The sequence below is a fragment of the Crocodylus porosus genome, unplaced genomic scaffold (assembly GCF_001723895.1).
Source record: "Crocodylus porosus isolate Cpor-Errol unplaced genomic scaffold, CroPor_comp1, whole genome shotgun sequence".
Classification (NCBI taxonomy): Eukaryota; Metazoa; Chordata; order Crocodylia; family Crocodylidae; genus Crocodylus; species Crocodylus porosus.
This window is the reverse complement of record NW_017728932.1, coordinates 6,669,705-6,676,087: the sequence shown is the minus strand read 5'-3', so window position 1 is coordinate 6,676,087 and position 6,383 is coordinate 6,669,705. Positions and strand designations below refer to the sequence as shown.

The window sequence follows — 6,383 nt, the reverse complement described above, 5'->3', positions numbered from 1 at the left end:
AAAAAATAATAATAATAATAATAATAATAATAAACACAAGGGAAAAGAAGCAGGGGATTTAAGCTGGCATAAAAAATGCATCTTGTCATTCCATTTTGGTGTTGGAAGCAACTCTAAGCTCCACATTCACAGGAATTAAGAAGATGAAAGGTTTTGTTTGGTTGGTTTTTAATTTAAGCAATAGGGATTACACAGCTGGTTTTCTTGCAGCGATGGAGGGAGATCTGAGCATCTCATTCGCAACCCAGGTCACTGCCTATTACATTATAGGATAAATTGTCCATGTACTGGAGACCTCAACACCTGAAGCATTTCACACGAGTCTAGATAACACGCTTAAGAAATATAATGTAGAGAACTACTCTTTACTGGCCAGGGAGATAATTGAGATGAGCCAGCTGGTTTCCTTCAATCTCCAACTTGAAAAGCTCAGTCAATGTTTTGGCTCCCTGGCATAACCTTACTTTCAGTAATAACATAATGTAGGAAACATCAGAGATGGCACAGGAAGACATCAACCAGACTTGGCAGGTCAGAGAAAGCAGGCAGAATTACAACTCTGTATTACAAAAGTTATTCCAAGGAAGCCGTGCAGGAAGTCCTCTCAGGGCTAGGATTCAGTCCAGAAGTAAGAGCGATTTGATTATTCAGCATCACACGCAAAGATAAAGAATTCAATGCCCAACAGGACTTCCTGTACCTGCTGCTAATGAATTTAGCATAAGAGTACTGAATCACATCAACAAGCTGAGGACCAACGGCCCCGTTCATGGTACATCATTTAGCACATTACTTCACCAATTAAGGACAAAGTAGAGAAATTCAGAGCGGTACTCCAGTGGTATACAAAGGCCTTCTCGGCCTTAAAACCATGCAAAGTTACACATATGGTTACAAGTGATCTCCTTGGGCCATATTCTGAAAGATACCACCGTTTCTGATTCATCTGCCTTATAGTTGTTCCGCCCTATCTTACATGAACAATTTGACCGCGAGGAAGTGGAAAGTGAGCAGCTAATGCTCCTTATTCCTCCCCATATTCCTCTAGTGTATCTATCCACACCACTGAAGGAGCAGAGATGGTGTTCCAACTCCAGATCCATTTTTCTTATTTAATAATGGGTGTCATTTGCTCAGGTTTCTTTTTTAGCATTTTATTTGCTTTTATCATTCATTTTATGCTGTTATAATTTATATAAGAATACTGCCTGGCAGAGTACAATACCTATATTGCTTTAGTTAAAGCCGCATAATGCTTTTCATTCTAATCCCGTCCTCAGTCACCTGCACCTATCTAAAACCTGAACTTTTCCAGCTGAAATTTTTCAAGTTTGCATCCTGCCCTTACACATGCAAGGCCCTTTCATTTGTTCTGAAAGTTTCAGCAAGTTTAAGTACCAATAAGAACGATCAAGCATATTGATTTCTCATAATATATTTCTTGTCCTCTTTTCTTTGAAAACCTCACTGCTGGAATGGCTGCAGGTAAAAAGTTGAAAAGCAACAGCAAAATAATCATAATTGAGGAGAGGTTCCTTTGGGAATTTCCAGGAAATTTGGTTTTGATTTCACTGAGCTTTGGCCCTTTGAAAACTGCATGCTGAATATGGACAGTACGTTTTGCACACGAGTTTTAATTCGCCTTGACCAGTACGTAGCTACAAAAGAATGTATGGCACGTGCACAGGCTATTTTTGCTGTTGTGAACAGTGTATTATTAGCACAGCACATAAGCTGAAGCCAGAAGAAATCCTTTTCCTCTTTTTTTGTGGCGGGAGGAGGGGTGAACTTTGACGCAGTCAATAGCAAAAGGATCTTAACCGCCCAGTCCCTACCAGTGGATGAATGTGATGCTGTGCATGCAGTATCTTTATAGGGCACAGGCCGAGTTGCGGATCCTACACTGGAGGACTTTACACCTCCTAATGAAGATGTGCTTATTGTAGAGGTAGCGGTTTCCCATTTCACCCTGTGCAAAATAGGACATCAAATATACAGTTCATATCCATGCCGCCACCAGCAGGTGCCAGCAACAGGAGCCAACAACCTTGCAGAGGTTCTCACTTAAAACTGACTTATGCTATCTCTATCTATAGATATAGCTATAATCTATAATCTCTCTATATATAATCTATATAGGTAGATAGATAGATATTTTAATTATTTGGTTGTTGTCGTTTTAAAGATAAGAAATGCTAGCTCAGGAGCATAGTAGTAGTAAACCTCATGTAACTATCACCTCATTGTGTACTAAAGAAAATTACATCCTTCAGGTCTTGGAAGACACAGTTATACTCATTTTGCATATATATTGTGCATTACTTGGGGAGCTGGGTGGGGGAAAGGGCTGTGTTGTATTGTACATATTTGTTCTGGCTATTGTTTATGCAGGTCTGACTGAATGAAGGAACAGTGGGTATCATTTCAATTTCTGATGTCAACATCAAATTACTTATTTAATTTCATGCCTGGCGAAGCATTGTATAGCTACACGCAGAATCATTTCACTTCATTTGTTATGCTGTGTTTTCTCGGCGATTGGCTTGCCTTCCAACTGACAGCTTTAATTACGACATGAATTTGATTGCACTGCTGAGGAATTAACATAATGCAACAAAGCATTTAAGCACCCAGCCTTAGACAAAAAAATGAAAGGGAAAAAAAAAAAAAGCCACATGCAGCCGATCAGCTTCTTGCGTGCACGCACGTACACACATACTATAAGCTGGTGGTCTTCCAATTTGGATACCTCCAGAAATATAGGACATATTCAGGACAGGGAAGACTTGGAGTTTAACAGCCAAGAACTCAAAAGACTGGGCTTCAGAGAATGCATGTTTTAGACTTAAATGTTGATAGGAAGGGCAAGAAGCAGAAAAGTGCAAACTGATGCTGGTGGGTTTTCACTGCTAACTCTGTTGGTGACTCCAGTCCAGTCTATCTTCTTGCTTGACATTGGGGTTGCCCCCTTCAATTTGGTCACTATTATCACCCCTCTGCCAAATACCTAAAACACGCAGCAACATATAGCCAGAAAGCATAAGAAATTGAGGCACCCAAGAGAAAAGCTACGGGCTTGGTTGGGACAGAGACAGAGCTCTGCATACCAGAAGAAGATGGGGCAGGATTTCTAGTCATCCTGCCCAGATGTTTCCCATTCAGGTATCAAAGGAGTTTCTAAACAGCAAGAGGCCAACACTGATCATAAGTCATTTTCCCAGCTCATGATCCTCACTTAACTTGGAGCATGGGGGAGAAAAAGAAGATTTTGTTACGGCTACTCGCACTCAACAAGCATCACATTATCTCATGGGACCTCATCGCTCTTGAGCTCATGACAGGCCACTCTATGGTTCCCAGGTGAGTGCAGAGGAGACGCGTGTTTTTATTTGATGGCTGCCATCTTATTCAGCAACCACGAGCAAGTCACTGGTAGCAGATGAAAACAATAGCCTCACATCAGGCCTACCTTCCCACAGGAAAACTCTGGCAGGCAGCAGTTTCTAGTCAAATCCTGGCAACAACCAGGCTTCTAGCACACAGCAAGAGCTGGAGACCTGTTCTGCCTTACAGCCAAGACCCAACTGAGCTAGACTCTCTACTTTTAACCCCTCACTGAAAGCCTGACACCTGTCAGGAGAAGCAGATGGGCTGAGGGAGCCCACAGAAGCGCATCACCTCCCTCCTGGCCGCTGTGCTTTTTGGGTGCGCCATCATTCTCCTGCTGCAGAGGAAGGAAAGATTGCCCATATTCAACTTCAGTAGCCTTATCGGGCACATCTGGATGTGCATGGACATTTGGTTCCTCGGTGCATCTCGCACCGCCGCTTCCTGTCCCAGGAGAATGCCTGTGCCACACGCGCTTTGCATAGCCAGTTACCCCAGGGTGGGGTAGAGGAGGCTGAGGCCAGCACTGGGGTGGCCCCAGCATCCTTACCTGCAGTGCTGGGGGCCTTCCAGGGTTGCAGCCACGGCAATACTGCCACGCAGAGCCAGGCTGGCAGCCGAGCGTGGCTCTGGGTGGCCTGGCTCCATTTTTCAGCAGTGTGCGCTAGCCAAGCATATGTTGCTCCATTTTTTTTTTCCCCCCCGTGGGTTTTTTTTTTTTTTCCACTCCTGGATATCCCCCTTGCAGCATGGAGAACACCAGACTGTGCGGTATGCGCCAGTGCAAACCTGTTTGCAGCACCACATGCTGCATGTCTATGCTCGTCTCGAAGTGCCCATTGTGCTTAAAGTTGAGTTTGCATTTCAGTGCTGTGTTGGGGCAGGAACAGAGGGCTCAAGATCAAGACAAGAGGGGGAGTTATTTTGTTTTGCAGTATGTTAACCTTTCTGCCCTTTGTAATAGTAACTATTACTGGGACAGTAGCTCCCAGGCTAATATTTGGAGTCTGTATTTCCTCCATCAAGCTTCACTGGCTTCTGTACACTAATATTTTCCAAGTACTCCCATACCTGTTCTGCAAATGGAGGCATGGAAGGCAACCATGACTAATCTAAAAAGGGGGAGGGGAGGCTCTTAATTCAATAAACAAGCAAACAAATAAACCAAAAGGAAAAAAAAGGTTGAGTGTATTCCAAGCTAGGAAAAGAGAAAGCACCACCATTTTGTCTTCAAGTAAAATCTCAGCAGAATGAATTCTGCTACTGGCAAGATTTTGACGAGATCAAATTGACTACCACACCCTGTACCCAAGATCTCCAGTTTCTCTTGTAGGGCCCTGCAGCCAGCTCTAACCAGAAAGCGGAAAACAAGTTGTCGTTCCAAAAGAGACAACAGAAGCAGAAATACAGAAAGGGTCAAGAAACTCAGACACTGAGATTTATCAGATCACTGCCAAACACTTGCAATAGAACAATCAGGAAATTGTTGTCCCTAATCTACCAGAGTTCAAATGCTCTGTTAATTAAATTCTTTTGAAGACGGGTGCACGTGTGTGCTGGCGTGCATGCGTGAGAGCGAATGTGTATGTCTGGTGGTGACAGAAATTAGTTTCGCTGCTTTGCGTTTGACAAGAACATAGGGCAACTCCGCTCCCTGCTATCTGACGACATATCATGCCTCATTATGAGAGAAGTCTCCTTTTTAACATGGTCTTTGCATTGTGCTATTTTTCTTTTCAGTTTTGACCATGGGTTTTGCAAGAGCTGCAAATTACCTGTTTGGATCTCATTAGACCGCGAAGGAGCTTTCTGTTGTAAACGCACTCCGTCTCGATCTGTGTTACCCAAGGACTGTGGGCACATTCAGACCGTGCATAGTTGAAAGGTATTTGATAGGAGGGGGAACGCTGCTACTAACATGTCAGTCTGCAAATGGATATTCATTATACTATTTCCTCTCTCCATGTCTATCACTAAGCCATCATTTTAGCTCCACATTAAAGCTCATGAAGTTAACATTTTTGTTTTAACAGCTTGCTTACAACAGGGATTTGAAAATTGATTATTTGCCTGGAAAAGACGAACTCTATCCATTAAACGCTTCCATGCAGGAGCCATGCCTACTATTAAAACTTTGCATGACTATGGAAGCGAAGATTCATTACATTGCAAGTTCAAGTCTTGGTTTCCTGACCTCACGGGCTAATCCGAATGGAATATTTCAAATCTTAGCTTAATCGTCTAGTGAGTACACACACAGTGTATTTTTTCCAAACTCAAACTCTGGAGAAGATTCAAAAGAAGGAAAGAAAGGAAAGAAAGCAAGAGGCTTTCACCTACTGTTATTTTCATGGCAGTCAACATTGAAAAATGGGAGATATTCTGACAGCCCACACCTTTTAAAATGCATTATTTTTCAATAACTATATGAAGCTATTAAGCTTGGTTTGTTCACAAGAACACAATTCAAGGCAGGATCACACCTTGCTAGAAGGGAAAGCATCACAGCCAGTTTTTAAAAAAACCCAAGGTTTCTGCTCGAGACTGAAAGAGAAAAGTGTAATGGTATTTACTTTTCATAACTGAAAGAATCTGAAAAAAAGGCTGGAGGCCATCACAGGCCCAGATAACAAGGTATTTATCTCATGCATGCTTGTTAAGTCTCAACTGAACTGGCAGCCCCAGACAGCAATCCGGGGTTCTCCCTAAAAATCACGCTTAAGCCGTACCATGTTATCAAAGCATGACAAGGCTTACTATCAAACTTCAGCAAAAGAAATTAAAATGTAACCAAGGTTTTTACTGAGATCTCCTCTAGCTGACAGTGAGATTCCCCACATCAGCGCTTGGCTGTATAACGGGAGCCAAAAATGTTTCCCTCCCTTTCATTGCCTGTCCAACTTCTAAGTGGCCAGGGGCTGCAGCCTGGGCCACACCAGCGGGGTCCACATACTGCAGGGGTGGGCAAAATGCAGCCCGGCGGCCAAATGCTGCCC

The 6,383-nt window shown here is 43.1% G+C and overlaps 1 protein-coding gene across 1 annotated transcript in view; it reads right to left on the bottom strand.

The window, feature by feature from the left end:
- AUTS2 (autism susceptibility candidate 2) overlaps positions 1-6,383 on the bottom strand; it is a 740,769-nt gene that overhangs the window by 538,231 nt on the left and 196,155 nt on the right. The window lies entirely within an intron of this gene.